This window comes from Mustelus asterias, chromosome 9, assembly GCF_964213995.1.
Source record: "Mustelus asterias chromosome 9, sMusAst1.hap1.1, whole genome shotgun sequence".
Classification (NCBI taxonomy): Eukaryota; Metazoa; Chordata; class Chondrichthyes; order Carcharhiniformes; family Triakidae; genus Mustelus; species Mustelus asterias.
The window spans coordinates 89,201,741-89,222,285 of record NC_135809.1 but is presented as its reverse complement, the minus strand read 5'-3'; the positions used below and the strand labels follow the sequence as shown (position 1 = coordinate 89,222,285).

The 20,545-nt window shown below is 41.8% G+C and overlaps 1 protein-coding gene across 7 annotated transcripts in view; it reads right to left on the bottom strand.

The window, feature by feature from the left end:
* Window positions 1-20,545, bottom strand: part of LOC144498799 (oxysterol-binding protein-related protein 5-like) — a 157,911-nt gene that overhangs the window by 49,197 nt on the left and 88,169 nt on the right. The gene's annotated exons all lie outside the window — the stretch shown is intronic.

The window sequence follows — 20,545 nt, the reverse complement described above, 5'->3', positions numbered from 1 at the left end:
GCCCATTGGGAAGTTTGCTAAAAATTAACTGAGCAGATTTAGAATGTTAGCAGAAAACTTCACATTTTGCACAGATAAAACAAGAGCACAGTGCACGAGGGTTGGTGCATGTGACAAGCCAGACAAAGAGGAAAGTGAGAAAAGCCCATCCAATCTATACATGCCCATCTTATCAATTGGACAGTCGATTTACCTTCCATCATTAATACAATTAACAAATTCCAAAAGAGGCAAAAGGAAACTGCCCAATTTCAGGAAAATCCTCTCGGAAATTCCTGGTCAACTCCCTAAGGCAAGCATATCCCAGGTGACCATGCTTACCTATGGTTTGTCTCTCCATTCGATACACTTGTACCTGTCCAACCTCTCTGCAGGACTTAAAGGACCAGAAATGCTCTCAAAGGTCACAGACATCTTACCCCACCTCTGTTCATCTTCTAAAGACTCAATGAGCAAAATTTATCCTCTTAAAATTTATAAAATGATCCACACAAACTTAACTTATTCAGATAAATAATTGGTTCAGGGTTATTTTGTGCTTGTCAAGGCGGTGTACAACGTACTTTCTCCCAAACTTAGTCCTACAGCAACAGTGTTTTGTTTGCGCCTGAGTGCAATGGGCAGTTTAGTTCTCAGGAAAGACACAGTGTTCCTAAACATTGTCATGTTTTGCTTCTAAAACTCACCTAGAGAGCCTCATCTACATGATGTAACTTGTTTTGTGTTATGGATAAATATTCATTCAGGTTATGTGCGTGCTAAGCTAACCTCCACTCACCTGATGAAGGAGCAGCGTTCTGAAAGCTCATGTTACCAAATAAACCTGTTGGACTTTAACCTGGTGTTGTGAGACTTCTTATTTTGCTAAGCTAAAAGCAGCAGGTTACAGACATAGCTAAGGAGGCTTCACATAAATCCCCACCCTCAAAGACAATGGAGTCTAGCACACGATTGCAAGTGTTCATGTGAAGTGTTTGCAACTGTGTTCAACCAGATGTGCCAAATGGATAATCCTGCTTGTTCTCCTCCTGATATCTACAGCATCAGTTGTCAGTGTGCAACCAATTCTCTCAATTCCACATTATGTCCCAGCTGTTGTGCTCAAGAGCCATGCTTCAAAGCTGGTTACTTCCCTTTCCAAGCTGGTCCCACACACTCAAGACATTGGCATCTACTTACCAATTTGGAAGCTTTCTCAGATATGACCTACCCATGATAAATTGAATAAATCTAATCCAGCTAGTTATCACCCATCAACTTCCTCACCGTTCATCAATAAAGTAATGGAAAGTCATCAATAGCACCATGAAGTGATATCTCACCATAACCTGCTTCATGGGGTAAAGGCGGCTGCGAGAATCAAGGCTGTCTGCATGAGTAGGAAAAGAGTTATGATGATGATGTCACACCTTAAGGAAATATACAATAACAGATGACCCAAATATGCATGCTACAAAATCTTGCCAGTCAACATGTTGGCCATTTGTTTTTAGCCCATGCCAAATCTTTACATAAACAAACTCATTCATTGTTGACCTTGTATAATTATACCCCGCATGGCACAAATTTAAGCCACAATTCACAAATAAAGGCCTTGCCACAATTAACATTGTTAAAAGACTTCAGGGAAAATCACTGTAACCTCACTATTTGCATGATGCAGTTCCCTTATTATGCACGTGCTCCTTGAATTTAAATCACTGAATCTCAGAAATGTTGGTGCAGAAGGCGGCCAATTGGCCAATCGTGTCTGCACCGGCTCTCCAAATGAGCATTATGACTTAGTGCCAACCTCCTGCCCTTTCCCTGTAACCCTGCACGTTGCATTAAATAATTTTTGAAAGAAACAATCTTGAATGCATTGATTGAACCTGCCTCCACCACACTCGCAGGTAGTGCATTCTTAACCCAAACCACTCGCTGTATGAAAATCTTTTATCTACATCGCATTTGCTTCTTTTGCAAATCACTTTAACTCTGTCCCCTCTTATTTTTCATCCTTTTTACAAGCAGGAACAGTTTCTGCCCATCTACTGGGTCCAGCCCCTCTTAATTTTGTGCACCTCCATTAAATCCCATTTTAGCTCTCTCCTCTCAACTTCTTCAATCCATCTTCATAACTCAAGTTTCACATCCCTGGAAACATTCTTGCAAACTTCTTCTGCATTCTCTGCAATTAGTTCACATCTTGTCTAAAGTGTGGTGCCTGCACCCCTTTAGAATTGTATCCCTTATTTTGTATTATTTGTCCATGTTCTTCCTACCAAAATGAAACACCTCACATTTTTCTGCTTTGAACTTCATCTGCCACCTATCTGCCCATTCCATCAAATTGTCTATGTCCTTTTGAAGTTCTACACTGCTCTCCTCAAAGTTTACAATGCTTCCAAAGCTGGACTTTTCTGGCCTTCTGCAGCAGGTGTTCCCTCGGCTAAGGCAGTTCACCATTGGCCACCAGTGGGATCTTCCAGTCAGTCCTGCTGAATTCAATGGCTATTTATGTTGCTCAATGGCCACACAGCCAGAGAACTGCTGTGGCGTTGCCTTTGGCGGGACTGGAAAATCCCACTCCAAGTTTTGCATCTACGCAAACTTTGAAATTATCCCCTGCAGACCAAGATCTAGATCGTTAATATATATATATATATACATATAAGGAAAAGCAAGGGTCCCAATACCAACCCCTGGGGAACACCACTATAAATCTTCCTCCAACCCAAAAAATAACCATTACTCGTTGTTTCCTATTCCTCAGCCAATTCTGCATGCAAGTTCCTACTGTCCTTTTATTTCATGGACTATTACTTTTCTCACAAGTTTGTGGGGTGGGGCTGTATCAAATGCCTTTTGGAAATCCATGTACATCACATCAACAGCATTACCTTCATCAACCCTCTTTGTTAGCTCTTCAAAATACTCCAACAAGTTAGTTAAACATGGGCAGTTGCTTCCTAATGAACCACATTTTTCCATATCTGTTTTTTTGGTAAAAACAGATGCATACTCCTCTATTCACTACCGTTTACTATTTATACAAGACTCTGGGATTCCACTTTATGTTGGCTGCCAGTCTTCTGATTTGCATTTTCATCTCCATTCTGAACCTTCTGTGTTTTGTATTCTCTACCTTACACCTGTCATAAGCACATTTTTCTTCTACTTTATTTTAATTTCTCTCTCCTTTTTCATCCAGGTAGCTCTGGGTTTGTTTGCCCCACTTTTTCCTTTTGAGGGAATGTACTTTGATTGTGCCCAAACTATTTCTGTTTTGAAGGTATCCCATTGTTCAGCAACAGTTTCTCCTGCCAACCTTTGGTTCCAGTCTAACCAGCCCAGCTGCGTTCTGCCCCTTTGAAGTTGGCTCTCCCCATTTGATTATTCCTACTCTGGATTGCCCATTTAACTTTTCCACTGTCATCCTAAACCTTATGATGCAATGATCACTGTCTCCTAAATGTTTCCCCACTGACATCTGACCTACTTGGCCCACCTCATTTCCAAGAAACAGGTCCAGCAGTGCCTCCTTTCTGCTGCAGAAAATTCTGCTGAACACAGTCTAGGAATGCTTGCCCCTGTCTACCCTTTACATGACCTATATCCAAGTCTATATTCAGATAATTAAAGTCCCCCAGTATAACTACCCAATAATGTTTGCACCTCTCTGTATTTTCACTGCTGATTTGTTCCTCTATATCCTTTCTACTAGTTGGTGGTCTACAGACTATATGGAGTATGTAATTATACCCATTTTGTTCCTTAGCTCCAACCAAATTGATCCTGTCCTTAAACCCTCTGGAACATCCTGTTTCTACAGCACTATAATGCTCTTTCCAACCCCTCTCCTTTTCTTTCTTTCTGATGGTTTCTGAACACCTCGTACCCAGGAAGATTTAACCCTCAGTTCTGTCCTTCCTTGAGCCAGATCTCCATTATTGCCACTACATCACAATTCCACATGGCAATCTGCACCTGTGATGAACAGTGAGAGGTAGCCCAGAGAATAGTAAGTTAATAGGTGGAGCTGGAGTAAGGGAGAAGATAACGAAGTCTAAATCAAGGTTATAATGCATGTATGTGAATGCACAGAATAAAGTAAATAAGAATGCTTTCTATGGTGCATCTGTAAAAATTGGTGAGAGTCATAGCTGACATGTCAAATTTCCTTAGCCTCCTGAGAAAGTAGAGGCATTGGTGGGCTTTCTTAACTATAGCATCTTATTTACTTTATTCTGTGCATTCACATACATGCATTATAACCTTGATTTAGACTTAATTACCTTCTCCCTTACTCCAACTCCACCTATTAACTTACTATTCTCTGGGCTACCTCTCAACTTCCCACCACCCTTACAAGCTAGTCATTGAGAAGTACTTCGAAAGGTTAGTCATGGCACGCAACTCCGGTCTCCCAGATTGCCTGGATCCACTACAGTTCGCCTATCTCCAAAACAGGTCCACAGTAGATGCCATCACCTTGGCCCTACTCTCAATCCTGGAACATCAGATAGAAAATGACATTTATGTCAGACTCCTATTTATTGACTACAACTCAGCCTTCAACACCATTATCCCAACAAAACTCATCTCCAAACTCCGTGGCCTAGGGTTCAGCTCTTCCCTCTGCGACTGAATCCTAAACTTCCTAACCCACAGATCGCAATCAGTAAGGATAGGCAATGACACCTCCTCCATGATTATCCTCAACACGGTGCCCCGCAAGCATGTGTCCTCAGCCCCGTATTATACTCCTTATACACCTGACTGTGTGGTCAAATTCCGCTGCAGCTACATTTTCACGTTTGCCGATGACACCACTGTAATGGGTCAGATCTCAAACAATGACGAGATGGAGTATAGGAAAGAGAGAGAGAATCTGGTGAAATGGTACAATGACAATAATCTCTCCCTCAATGTTGGGAAAATGAAGGAGATAGATTTGCTTCAGGAAGCGTAGTGGAGGACATGGCCCTATCTACATCAACAGTGATGAAGTAGAAATGGTTGAGAGCTTCAAGTTCCTAGGTGTCCAGATCACCAACAATCTGTCCTTGTCCCTCCATGCTGATGCTATAGTTAAGAAAGCCCACCAATGCCTCTACTTTCTCAGGAGGCTAAGGAAATTTGACATGTCAGCTATGACTCTCACCAATTTTTACAGATGCACCATAGAAAGCATTCTTTCTGGTTGTATCACATTGGTATGGCTCCTGCTCTGACCCAGATTGCAAGAAACTACAAGGGGTTGTCAACGTAGCCCAGTCCATTACGCAAATCAATCGCCCATCCATTGACTCTGTCTACACTTGCCGCTGCCTCAGAAAAGCAGCCAGCATAATCAAGGACCCTATGCATCCTGCACATTCCCTCTTCCACCTTCTTCGTTGGGAAAAAGATACAGAAGTCTGAGATCACGTACCAACCGACTCAAGAACAACTTTTTCCTTGCTGTCATCAGACTTTGGAATGGACCTACCATATATTAAGCTAATCTAGCTATGACCCTAGCTATGACTGTAACACTATATTCTGCATCCTCTCATTTCCTTCTTCCCTTTGCACTCTATGAATGGTATGCTTTGTCTGTATAGCGCGCAAAAAACAATACTTTTCACTGTATCCCAATACATGTGACAATAATCAAATTAAATAAAAAACCCTCCTCAATGGCACTAGTAAATCTCCCTGTGAGGATATTAGTCCCAGTCTTGTTAAGGTATGACCTGTCCAGCTTGTACAGATCCCACATGCCCAAGAACTGGTCCCAATGTCTCAGAAATCTGATGCCCTCCCTACACCAATTTGTTCAATTGCTGAATGATCCATTTGCTATGCTCATGAGCACGTAGCACTGGATTTAATCTTGAGATTACTGCTCTTGAGGTCATGCTTTTTAATTCCCTTCCTAGCTCCCTAAAATCTGCTTTCAGGATCTCATCTCTACCAAATCACTGGTACCAATGTGGACCACGATGTCTGGCTGATCACCCTCCCCCAGAAGATTGTCCAGTGGCCACCTTCTTGGCATCCTTGACCTTGGCACCAGGGAGGCAAAGCACCATTCTAGAGTCATGTTTACTGCCACAGAAATGTCTGACTGATCTCTGACTATGGAATCCCCTATCACTATTGATCTCCCATTCTTCTTTCTCCATTCCTGTGCAGCTGAGCCATCATGGTGTCATAGACTGACTTCAGGTTGTATTCCCATGAGGAACCATCACCCTCACCAGTATCCAAAATGGAAAACCGATTAACAAGCAAGATAGGCTCTGGGGACTCCTGCATTATCCGCTGGTTCTCAGACTGCCTGGCAATCACCCATTCCCTCTCTGTCTGCATGCTTTTAACCTGTATGACCACCTCCCTAAATGTGCTATCCAAGTAGTTCTCTGCCTCGCAAATGCACAACAATGACTCCAGCTGCTTCTCAAGTTTTGAAATCCGGAGATTAAGCTTCTGTAGCCAGTGACATTCCCTGTGGATGTGTTTGTCTAGGACACATGGTGCATCCATGACTTCCCATATACTGCAGGATACACGTTCTAGTCAATCAAACTGACCTGCTGTACTGTAATTTTAAAGACTGTTTATTACAGTTAAAGTAGAATAACTTGCCATTTTACTCACTAATCAGCTTACCCTGTACCAAAGTAAAAGTCAACTACTCGAAGCGAAGGAAAAGTAGAAAATGAAGGGATCGCCTTTCCTCTTCACCAAACTCCAAATTAAGCACTCTAATGCAGCCCTAATGCAGCACTCAAGACTACAAATCTGAAGACTACTTCTATTCTTGCATGACAAGGTGACAGAATTCAAGACAACAGCCCAGAAGTAAAGCAAAAACTAAAAATTACGAGCCCTTGGAGAAGGCCACCTGGACATCCATGTGTATAAAGAGCAGGAAGGGAATGGGGGAAGACTAAGCTAAAGGCTTTCCCAAGGGCAGAATACCAAATGAGCAATGTAGAACTATATAAGTCAAGCTGAAACTGTACAATACCTTTGTTGGACAATATTTCAAATACTGGATTGAATTTTAGTCATTAAGATACAAGGGAGAAATTTAATTTCTCCGATCACATGTAGACTGTGAAATGGAAGTTCCGGGTGGTGGGGGTAGGGGGGTTCTCCCAATTTTCTGCAGTAACTTGAGTGGAAAACCCAGAAACCGGGAATATACAAATTTCTCCAGAGCTTCTGTCGAACTATGCAAAGACTATCACAAAGAAGATTAAGAGGATACGTTTTTGAAGTTGTGAAGGATTTTGATTGAACAAATATAGAGGAAACTGTTTCTACTGACAGCAGGTTTGATGACCAGAGGACACAGATTTAATATATGGGCAAAAGAACCAGAGGAGAGGTGCAGATATTTTGTTTATGTAGTGGGCTTTTCTGATCTGGAATGATGGTGGAAGCACATTCAATAGTAACTTTCAAAGAGGAACTGTATATATTGGAAAAAGATAAGAAATGCAACGGTACAGAGAAAGAGCAGGGAAATGGGTAGCTCATCCAGAGACAGCATAGCCATAATGGGCTATGTTTTACGTTCTTTGAGGTTACAGCAGGAGATCCTCAGTAAACGTCTAATCCTGACAATGGTGTGAATCAGTGACAAATTCAAGGATTTTTTTTGAGCCATTTGCATTTCCAAGGTTGTGTCAAATATTGTGAGGCTGTCACTCAGCTTTTCCTATTTTACTAGACTGGGATGAATGCCTACTGAATTGCAGTGGCATGTGGAAAGTTTTAACACAGCCTTCTGTCGCTCAGGTTAACCCAGTTACAGCCTCTCATTTTCATATAAGCACCAGCCTTAAACCCATTTACATTGATGGACAACAATCGCATCTTTAATCATAGCAGTAAGTCAGAGCTTCCAGGTTTCACCAAACAACATCAGGGGTGGCTTCATGATTTGAATTTTAATGTTTGCTGTACTGATTCTAAAATATCATTCAGAGCCTTAGTAACTGATCAATGCTCCATATCATGGCGATGCAACAGCAAGTAAAAACTGAAAGGATGTCATCTTTTTTAAAAAAGATAAAATGTTTAAATTTAGATAGTTTTTAGGTGGAAACTAAATTAGTGCAAAATTGCAATGAGTGGTGACTTTCACTGTGTGATAGCTCCAGGATTATGAGTCATTCTGTGTGTGGAGAAAATCCTGCCTGAGCTTGTGAGAGAGGCCCAGAGAAATTTCCACAAGAGCATAAAACCTGAGCTTAAGTACTAGCAGTGATTCTGACAGCAAATAAGGAAATAGGGCAATAAATGGATTCACAGATTGAATCCATTTACATATCACTAATTTTTGGAAATAGCTGTTTGAATATCAGTTCTACAATAGAGATAAAGATTTGTGTAGTAAATTGAAATACCATTTTCTGTCACTAGAGGGGGGTATATTTCACTATCAGAGGTTTAAACTCAGTGAAAGAGAAAAGTCTTGCATTTATTTAGCGCCTTGTATGACCACAGGATGCTCCAAAGCTGTCCTCACAGGCAATGAAGCCTTCTTGAAGTTTAGTCTCTGTTTAGAAAACACAACAGCCAATTTGTGCACAGCAAACTGCAACAAACAGAAATGTGATAATAACCAGATACTCATTTCTCTGATGTTGATTGAGGGATAAATAATTGGCCAGTCACTGGGGAGAACTACCTTGTTCCCCTTAGGAATAGTGGCATGGGATCTTTTGTGTTCACATGAGGGCAGACAGCGCCTTGGTTTAACATCCCATCCCGAGGCAGTGCAGCTCTCCTTCAATACTGCGCTGGATTGCCCACATTGATCTTTGTGCACAAGTCTGTTGTGGAACTTTAACCCGCAGCCTTGTGACTCAGAGGTGAGCGTGCTACCAATTGAGCCACAGCTTAAAAAATAGGCTTGTCAGACAGTCAACAAATGTGATAATCTTACTCTGGCTCAGAAACGGTTTGCTTCCCAGAAACCAACTCTTCTGAGCTTTAGCACTAATTTGAATAGGAAATCAATTATGAAAACAATGCAGTCTGAAAAAGGAAATTAGTATTGAAACAATCAAATATTTTTATCTAAACGATCAAATATTTTTATCTAAATGACCAAATACTTTTATCTCAATCTACAAGAGATAGAACAAAATGTTTGTGATCATTTGTTGCTACATAATGTTTACAACAATGGTACCCCAGCTCTCCTGCACTAAGAATACAGATTCTTACTGTGTACATTTCTACAGGTATAAACCCTCCAATACCTCATCCAAATAGCCAATTACACACTGGGACTAACTTCCTCTAAGACTCCCTCAGGCCCTCGTCCTCAACTTGTATCTCCTATCTCACGGTGACGCAGTGGTTCGCACTGCTGCCTCACAGCACCAGGGACCCGGGTTCGATTCCCGGCTTGGGTCACTGTCCGTGTGGAGTCTGCACGTTCTTCCCGTGTCTGCGAGGGTTTCCTCTGGGTGCTCCGGCTTCTTCCCACAGTCTGAAAGGCTTGCTGGTTAGGTGCATTGGCCATGCTAAATTCTCCCTCAGTGTACTCGAACAGCCGCCGGAGTGTGGCAACTAGGGGATTTTCACAATAACTTCATTGCTGTGTTAATGTAAGCCTACTCGTGACAAATAAATAAACTTTAACTTGATTTCCTTATATACCCTCTCCAAGCTTATCTTGTCCACGAGACTCATCTCCATTTCTATCAACACTATTTACACTAAGCTACTGACCAGCCTGAAATATTAACTCTATTTCTCTTTTCATAGATATTGTCACATCTGCTAAGTATTTCCAACATTTCTGTACCTGGTTCCCATGTTAGCTGACATAGATGGTTCTTTTCCTCAGGTTCTCCGAGTGCACCAGTTTCCACCCATAGTCCAAAGATGTGCAGGTTAGGTGGATTGACCATGCTAAATTGCCCTATATTGTCCCAAAATGTGTAGTTTAGGGGGATTAGTGGTGCAGACTCAATGGGCCGAGTGGCCTATTTCTGTACTGTAGGGATTCTATGATTCCTGCTCACCCCCGGTAACCTTTCACTCCCAGGAATGTATCTAGGTCTTCTCAAAGATATTCAAAGATATTCCACTGCCTTTTGAGGAAGTGAGCTCCAAAGACAAATGGGCAACTCCTTATATTTTTTCTAGATTCTCCTCCAAGAGGAAACATCCTCCCCACATCCACCCTGTCCAGACTCCATGGGATCTTATGTTTCAATCAAAGCGCCTCTTACTTTTCTAAACTCCGGCAGATACAGGTCTGGCTTGTCCAACCTTTCCTCTCAAGACAATCCTTCCATTCCAGATATTTAACCTGCAACTGCTTCCAACATACATCCTTCCTTAAATAAGGAGGCCAGTATTGTACACAGTACTCTAGATGTGGTCTTACCAATGTCCTGTATGACTAAGCTCCCTACTTTTATATTTAATTCCCTGTCTAATAAAAAATATTATTATTAACTTTTCTAATTACTTGCTGTACCTCTATCCCAACCTTTAGTGATTCATGCACTAGGACACCCAGATCCCTCTGCAACTCAAGAGCTCAAAATCTCTCATCATTTAGATAAAATCTTTTTTATTTTTCCTTGATAAAATGGGGGCAGCACGGTGGCACAGTAGTTAGTACTGCTGCCTCAGTGCCAGGGACCCGGGTTCAATTCCGGCCTCGGTGACTGTATGAAGTTTGCACATTCTCCCCATGTCTGTGGGTTTCCTCCCAAAGATGTGTGGGTTAGGTTGACTGGCCATAGTAAATGGCCCTTTAGTGTCAGGGGGACTAGCAGGGTTAATAAGTGGAGTTACAGGGATAGGGCCTGGGTAGGATTGTGGTTGGTGCAGACTCAATGGGCCAGATGGCCTCCTCCTGTACTGTAGGGATTCCATTCTATGAAATGGACAATTTCACACTTTCCCAAATTATACTCTATTTGCCAGGTCATTGCCCACTCAATCTATTTATATCCCTTTGTAGCCTTCTTTTGTTCTCTTTACATCTTACAACCCTGCCTGTGTGTCATCAGCAAATTGAGCAACCATACTTCATCCAAGTCATTTATATAAATTCTAAAAAGTTGAAGCCCCAGCACAAATCTCTAGGGCACACCACTCATTACATTATGTCAACCAGAAAATTACCCATGTATGCCTACCATGTTTCCTGTTAGCTAGCCAATCTTCTTTCCATGCCAATATGTTACCCCTGATACCCGTGAGCTTTTATCAATCACCATTTGATGTGGCACCTTATCAAATGCCTTCTGGAAATCCAAGTAAGTCCATCCACCAGTTTCTCTTTATCAACAGCACATGTTACTTTTTCAAATAATTCCAAGAAGTTGGTTAAACATGATTTCCCACTCACAAAACCATGTTGATTCTGCCTGATTATCTTGAATTTTCTAAGTGCCCTACTAGAATATCTTTAATAATAGCTTCTAACATTTTCCCTATGTCAGATGTTAAGCTAACTGGCCTGTAGTTCTCGGCTTTCTGTTTCCCTTTTTGGATAAAGGAGACAAGCCTTATGCATCACACCCATTTTAATACCACCTTGTTCTGATGCTCACACTTCAGACCTCAGCATGCTAGACGCCCAATGCAAGCACCAGGAACAGTGCCGTCTTCCAATTAGGCACTTTACAACCTTCTGGACTCAACAGAGTTCAACAACTTCAGGCCATAAACTCAATCCTCTATTCGGATTTGTTTGTTCTTGCCAAGTACCAATCTGTGCCTCGTTTTCATGTTTTGCTTTCACACATCGTTGTCTTTTACTTTGTCATTTACACTTACTCTTGACCAATGTTTTTTTTAAAAAACTACAACCATTACCACTTCTTTTGCCTTTTGTTCCTTGATGGGCGGGATTTTCCAGCCACGCTCACCCCAAAACCGGAAAATCCCATCCGAGGTCAATGTACCTTTGCATAGTCTCCACCCCTCCCCCCCAACACCCGCTATGATTCCAGTGGTGGGCGGGATGGGAAAATTCCCCCTATATCTTTGTCATTTAATCTCTCCGACCCACTGACCTATCCTTGATCTTCCCTTTTGTTCTACCTGACCCTCTCCTCTTTTTCAGCAGCATAAAACTCATTACATTGCTACCTCTCTTCAATTCCAAAGAATAATAATACTGGACTCATTGTTAACTCCATTTCTTTCTCCACTGATGCTGCCAGATCTGCTGGGCTTTTCCAGCACTTTATTCTTATTTCCGATTTCCAGCATCCATAGTAATTTGCTTTTATTATAATAATAAAAGCTGATGTCTGACCTACCGCATCATTTTTAGTGTCCCCTATCCGGAGTGAATTTAAAGTTAGGATGTGAAAAGATTCTTGTCTTGACTCTTTTGAGATGAAATGTTAGTAAAAAAGTTATTTTTTATGTTTTTCTTTTTTAATAGAAACCTAATGTTTTTGTAGCCATGCAGTAGGACAGCAATAACATCAGGCGTGTGTTCAGAGTTAGGTCTCATTTATTTACTGCTTCCAGTAGGGGAGAGTTCACAATGTGACAGACCTGATCATTTTTACCTTGGCTGCATGACAAGTTGGATTCGGAGACTGGCTGCGACTTCTCGACAGCTGCACAGAATTAGGAGTAACAAACACAATGGTGAAGCAATGGTGGGCATTTAATTGTGACTTTTAATTTTGCTCTGGTGGAAGACAGTGAAATGAGACACTAGGTATCCCAGGAGATGGTACTCTAGGTCTTCTGTCTCCCCCAGTCTTGTTTCCAGAGACAGGAATAAGAGGCAAGGCTTTGAACAAGTGTTAGCTCTCCATCTCACCCACTGTTTTTGCCATTGTACCAAATGGGTCCTATGCATGATTACATTCCATCATCCTGACTGGATGATGGCAGGAACGCTGCAGAATCCCTCCTTCATTATATGTCTGCAGTCAGAGAGCCAAAGTCCTTTCAGACACGCTGCATCTGCAATGCTCAGTGGGCATCCAGCTTCATTCAGTAATTTTGTTTACTGCTGGCTCAGACAGGCTGCAAGCCAGGCTCACACTGAGTATCTGCATAATCAGTATGGCAATCCTCGTGCACCACGGCAATGAACTTAACTGATTAAAGCCACCAGTCTCAGTGAGAGGCTTCTCAGTCAGGGAAGCCCATTATCCTGATACCACCTTCCTAATCAGTGCACAACACTTGGTCTTCCTGTCAAAGCTTAATCAATGAAATAATGTGAGTGAGAAAAAACAAGGAACGAGGCTGTGACAATGAAACATTTCATCATCTTTACTTTAATATATCTCATACTACATACTATAAAAGTTGGTTATCACCCACACCCCTTATTGATATACCCTACATCCTTTATCTACAATTGCCATCATGAGAAGGTTCTCCAGGCCTCAACTGGCTGAGATCCTGTGTTTTTTTAAAAATTCTCCCTGATTCTCTCATTCTTATATTTGCCTTCTGGAAGTTTCCTTTCCTTCCCCCTCTGACGTTTTGATTTATCACAACTTTGCCTAATTGTTTTTAACCTCAGGACTATGGAACGTTTCTGTCCTTTACTCCTTACTATAATCTATTTGTTTTTAGAATGCAGATTTGGTGTTTTCTGATTTACCTTGCCTTCTTGCTGACGATTTTTATCTTGGTATTGGTCTGTGGCTGCTCTTCCGAAATCCCCACATTTGGACAATCTCCACAATCCAGAAATACAGTTGGGAACCGTGCTATTCACTTCTGCACTAACACACTAACCTCAACCACCCTCTCAATGGTGATTACTGGGTGTCAATGGGAGCATGGTTCATTCACTGCTTATCCCATCAAGCATAGCCACACAAATACAACTTAATGAACAAATAATGACAGGAGGGAGGCACTAATAGGGGACTCTGTGTAACAGTGTCTGCATGGGTTTCCTCCCACAATCCAAAGTTGTACCAGTTAGGTGGATCGGCCACGGTAAATGTGCGGGGTTATGGGGATGGCGGAGTGGAGGTGATGCAGACTCAATGGGCCGAATGGCCTCCTTCTGCAGTATAGGGATTCTATGGGCAGTCGATAACTTGCTTGGCACTATGTTGGTGCCAGGCGGTGGGGGGCAGGTGTTGTTATTCTTCATATACATCTCTGCAACAGCTTCATCTAAAGAGAGGCTCTCATCCCGGACGGCAGGTAAAGTTGGACAGTCAGCCTCCCTGAGCTTGTCCATGATTCAATTAGATCAAGGCTGTTGTGTATTTATACTCTGATTACCTGTCTTGATTCCTAACCGCGCACAACCCACACACACTGTGGAGAGTCTCCAATTACAGGACAATTATTAGTATAAATCAGACATTTGTTAGCAGCCAATCCCTGCTGCTGAGAACTCTGTTGCAACCCTTTTGTAATCTTGTCTGAACTCGAGTGGCTAATTGCACTGCCTGGCACTGTATCTTACTGATTGGTGAAGTCCTAGATTCAGTCCTATGGTCAACATGGAATAGCTTACCCTAGCTGGCAGGGTGCTGAATTAGTTTGATTTCCCCTGTAACTGACCAGATTCAAATATAGAAAGTTTACTTTGGAGTTTCCATGGTTACACAAGAGTGCCCTGTTGGAAAACTACTCGTGCACCACATGAAGCATTGTGTAAAAGTAGCAAAAGCCCATAATACAAAACAGCTAATAACACACCAATTGTCAGGCAGACCAGAAGGGCCCATGTGTATGGAAATAGAAAGTCGAAATGAAGAGGATAAGGTTAAAATAGCAACAAATGATTGCTGACAAATGTGTAAAGTATTTCTAAAGCATGTTGCAGTGCAATTTCACTCTACCAAATCTATAATGCAAGCTCAACAGTTTCAAGCACCCATTTGAAAATACCAGGAATGCATAAATAGCACCCCAACTAACAGAGCAAGGGCAGGGCAATGGGGAGATTATTTGCAGGTACCTGGGAGTCTAGAGCTAGAAGTACAAATACAAGCTGCCAGTGTGGGTAGTGAGTAGAATAACAAAGCTGTCCTTTACTTTATAAATTATTCTAATGCTGTGCTGACCTTTGTATTTCATGGGTTACTTTATAAAAGCAAATAGTTAAATGATAACGTGCACCACTCACCAAGTAAACACAAAGTCAACATGAGCCATTACATTCTCTTTTGATTTGAGAATCATGGGTGAAGGGCCAAAGGCCATATTGCAGAATGCCTCCCAGGCTGGAGAAGCAGAGAATACGATGGAGTAAAACAAGTTATAGTAGTTTACAAGTTTTTTAAAAGTTTAAAGTCTATTTATTGGTGTCACAAGTAGGCTTACATTAACACTGCAATGAAGTTACTGTGAAAATCCCCTAGTCGCCACACTCCGGTGTCTGTTCAGGTACACGGAGGGAGAATTTAGCATGGCCAACGCACCTAACCAGCACGTCTTTTGGGCTGTGGGAGGAAAACTGAGCACCCTGGAGGAAACCCACACAGACTCGGGGAGAATGTGCAGACTCCGCACAGTGACCCAAATCCAGGTCGCTGGTGCTGTGAGGTAGCAGTGCTAACCACCATGCCACCCGCAACTAGACACCAACCTTGGATTTTAAAATTCTGTAGAATTGTAGGAAAAAGACTGAGGGAGGTAAGGAGTTCCTTGGTTCTGAGATCCTGAGAAGGTAATTACTAAATATGGTGTAATGGAACTTGATCTCAACATGGTGCAGAAAAAGAAGTAAAATTATGTACAAGAGATTTCAGTGGAGTCAATATAAGATAGTACTAAAATGGTTAATAATAGTGGTTGTGATGGAGAGAGACATTATGGAGACTTGGGGCCAGATGTTTGCAGAATTATGGAGACTCCACAGGCCTTTAGAAATGGAGTATGGGACTGAGATCTGGAAGTCCTGCCCCCATTTTCAGTAGATCCCATTTTGCCAGTAGGGGGAAGGGAACACAAATGGTGGAAATTCAAACTCAGCTGAACCACTTGAAATAAATGCTAAGTTTAAACAGACCCCATTTTCATTGTAGCAAAGACCTCAACCCATAAGGTGCGAGGTTCAAATTTATGTAGAAGTTTACAACATCCCCCGTCCCTTTAAAAAAAAGCCTGCCTATGCCAGTGAGAGTTGAAAAATCTGTTCCATCAATTATAACAACTGTTTGTCGCCATTACCCTAAGTGTTATCATTATGAATGGTTAATTACATTCCATAACCTACAATTATCCCAAATGGGTTGGGGGTGCAATTTCGCAGTTTGATTGACAGCTCAAAGAGGTTATTAAAGGATTTACATTTTTATGTGGGGCTAAGAATACAAGTTGTTTATTTTGACAAGGGATTAAGTACTTGGGGGGCTTTTAATGTTTGAATGAGTTTTCATGAATGAGAGTTTTTTTATCACACTGAAAGCTGTAATAAATATTAAAAACTTGACTTTATGTCATCTCAACCTAGCTCCTCAGGTCTGACCATGGTGGATACTGGATGAGTTGGCATGAAGGGTGTAGGACAAAGGGTGGTAGGTGGGGAGGCATCTTGGCATGAAGTTAGCATGAAGGGTTTGAGGCCTTATGGGTGCGTGGGGATAGGAGTTGGCATTGGGGGTATGAAGGCTCATGAGGTGGCATGAAAGGTATGAGGGGCCGGGGGTGGAGGTGCATGAATTGGTATGGATGCGGCACAGGGATAGATGGGGACTGAAGGGGTCAGGAGATATGACGGGGTGAAGGCTAGAGAGCCTAATATTTAATAAAACAACAGGGACAAAATCCCAGAGAACAAAGGAGGGTCGTTTAAACAACTTATCTCAGCACCTGGCAGCTCCCGTGGCCATCTCTGATCTGCATCCGGGAATGGTAAGGCCAACTCCACCCTGCATCCTTCCATCATCTGCCCCCACCAATGAGTTGGGACAAATTTCCTGAGGAGGAGGCAGCAAACCAGAAATTTCTTGACATAAGCTCTCTGCCTCAAAAGCAACAATTTGGCCCTCAAAATTCAATTTCAGAATATGCGCTGCCAGCTGGTAACATCACCTGCCACCAGCACAGTCAGAATGTATCTAAAATTTATAAATTGACTCCTCTGAGGTGAGAAGCATCGCTTTCAATCACAATCTTTTCCTATACCTCGTTTAGGGGTTGGGAGAGGAATCTCCTCAGATCGGATATTTCCCAAGTAAAAGTACATAGTTAATATGTGAGTATGGTTCTACTTGAAGACCTGATAAATAGTACTTTTGCTCGAGGACAATAGTTTGGGTCAGCTCACAATGTCAAAGTGAACAGGAATAAAGTTTCACTGAATAACACAGGAGTACAAGAGTACAGGAACATAGTAGAAATAACCTCTGTAATACCAGCCTTACCAGTAAAATAGCTCAAAGGATATCTATATTAGTGTTTGAAAACCTTTATGCACACATTTGGTATACATCTGTCCAAATGGGGGCTTGAAGGTCTTTGTCAAAGGCACTCTAGAACGGCCACCATATAATGCATAACAGCAGCTTGGAAAAATGTCCGAGTCTCTCAGCTGCCAACGTCAATTAATGGTGGTATACATGTCTGCATACAAACATCCTTAATACTCTGAGCATTTATGAACCTTGGTTGTGGCTTATCGAGGACAGTCGGAATCTAATGGTGAAAATTTTGTTGCAATATAAGAGACGTAGAAATATAGAGACATTGGAACTGCAGATTGATGCACAGAGTAATCTTTGAAAAGTTTTGCACTGAATTTAACAGTTTGATAGTCTTGCAAACACTAGGATCGATCACACTATTTCACAAAAAAGGTACTGGAAATCTGAAACTTGTTCCTCATTAAAGCTGTTGAGACCAAAGCATATGAAAATGTCAACTATGATTAACCTATTTTTGTTAGGAAAGGCTATTAAAGATTACAGAACCATGGTAGGACAGATGGAGTTAAGATACAGGTCAGCCATGATCCAAGTGATTGGTCAATCAGGCTAGAAGGGTTGAATAGTCCATTCCCATTTCTATGCTTCGTATTCCTACAGCGCTATTTTTGCCTATCTAATGATTTGACTGCTTACTGTTTTTTTTCTCTTTTTTCAAAGAAAAAACTCAAAAATGTTATGCAATAAATATGCATAGAAACATACATATAAAATAGAAGCAGAAGTAGGCGATTTGGCTCTCCAAGCCTGCTTCACCATTCATTATTATGGCTGATCGTCAAATTCAATTCCCTGATCCTGCTTTCCCCGCCATATCCCTTTAGCCCCAAGAGCTATATCTACTTTCTTCTTGAAATCACACAAAGTCTTGGCCTCAATCAATTCTTGTGGTAGTGAATTCCACACATTCACCACTCTTTGGATGAAGAAATTTCTCCTCACCTCGGTCATAAATGGTTTACAACTTATTCTCAAACTATGACCTCAAGGTGTGGACTCCCCCACCATTGGCAACATTCTTTCTGAATCCACCCTGTCTAATCCTGTTAGAATTTTATAAATTTCTATGAGATCCCCTTCTTACTCTTCTAAACTTCAAAGAATATAATCCTAACCGACTTAGTCTCTCTTCACATGACAGTCCTGCCATCCCAGGAATCAGCTGCTAAACCTTTGCTGCACTCCCTCTATAGCAAGAACATCCTTCCTGAGATAAGGACATCAAAACTACACACAATACTCCAGGTGTGGCCTCACCAACGTCCTATACAATTGCAGTAAGACATCCCTACTCCTATCCTATGAAGGCCAACATACCATTTGCCTTCTTTACTCCTGCCGCACCTGCGCGCTTACTTTCAGTGACTGAAGCACGAGGATACCAAGGTCTCGCTGAGTATTCACCTCTCTCAATTTACACCCATTCAAATAATAATCTGCCTTCATACAAAGTCACAATATTATTTGATCCATAAAGCTGAACCAGCATGAGGAGCTGCAGTTTGTATTTTCCATACTTGCAGTTTCTATTGTTAAGTGCTCGCATGAGATGGATTGTGGAATGAATATTGAGACCAATATAGAACCAGCTGTTTGATAGCAAGTAAAGTTGGTGCCCTATAGCTGTGCTGTCCAATGTATTAACCACATGTGGCTGACTGAGAATACTAAAATGATTAATTGCATTTCTAGTTAGTAAATTAAAATGAATATTAGATATTATGTTGGGCATGTGATTTCAATATTCATATTCACATGACATACGAATGTCTACTTTAAGCTTTGTGTGTGTTTGTTTAAAAAAGGGAAGACAAAAGAGTGGACAAGGGTTTTACCTTTATCCTTGAGAGTGCTTCACTTTCTTGAATACCGAATGGTGGTAAATCATGAAGTTCGTTTACCAGTATTTTACGAATGTATAGAAGACATTTTCTACTAAAATTAGGCTAAAACAGTGTCCCATAGCCACACCTGTGGATAATCAATATGTTCTTTTGGACTATGCAGATCTACATGCACACCGATTTTATGTTCCCTTGCCGGTAGATTCGGGGCATGGAAATCCAGTGAGTGACTTTCCCACTGTCCCTGACCTGTCTGAAATTGTGTGGGAGCAGGGGAGGCATCAAGTGGCCCATCTCGGGCTCTGAAGTGGCCACTTCATGGCTGATATTTTAACTACAGTGGGGGGAGGGGGGGGGGGGGGGGCATGCCATTCAAGAAGCCAAACAGCTTTGATGGAATAGGCTGGTATTGGACAAGGAAGGGTGAGACCTCCTTTCTAGACCATCAGAGGCACCTGTCTCTAAAGCTATGCCCCTTCCTTTAGCCCTGACTTCTCCATTCGTGCTCCCCTTCCTTGAGCCCTCCAACTTACCGGGAGACTGACTTCATTCTGAGCAGTTGTCAATGCTTCTGCTGGCACTTGTCGAACTACAGAAATGCTTCCTAGCATCTAAAGTGGGACTCCACCCAGGATAGGGACAGAATTCCTGCCTTAAAGCAATTAATGTTGCTCCCAGAATAAAATTCCTGCAGCGCAGCTGTGGGTAGGCTCTCCGCCAACCTTTTAGCTGAGAACATGGGGGAACTGAGGGACCCCATAAGATCCAGTCCAAGGTGCCAGTCAGAGTGTTCAAACATCCAGCCTGCTCGTACTTTAAAATAAAAGAAAATGTGGAAAATGGTGGTCAGCATTGCACAATGCAGAAGTTGAATGTGTTTATTAATCCCAAGACTCGTTCAACACCTACATAATCAAAGAAGGAGTGCCACGTAAAGTCTAGTCATCAATCTCCAATGAAAAGACAATTGCAACAGTAATTTACACCCAGATAGACCTTAAACCTGGGGAAATGCCCTAAGATCCTTCGCAATTTAGGAGGGAAAGAGTGTTGGGATGAGCAAGAATTAGCAGAAGAATTAGGGAAACATTAAACAAAAGTGTAATCAAAGAAGTTGGATTTTGAGGTTCTTCAAGATGGTAGAAAAGTACAAGGAGGAGGTTTTAGGAAGAGAAATCTAGAATCTGTGTCTATGATAGCTGAAAGTAGTTGAGATAGCTGGATGCACCTATCTGAAGCTGCTCTAATGCTGGTTCCAGCTTGTGGTTGTGGAGTATCGTTGACAGAGTGCAACAAGACTTCCACCCCATT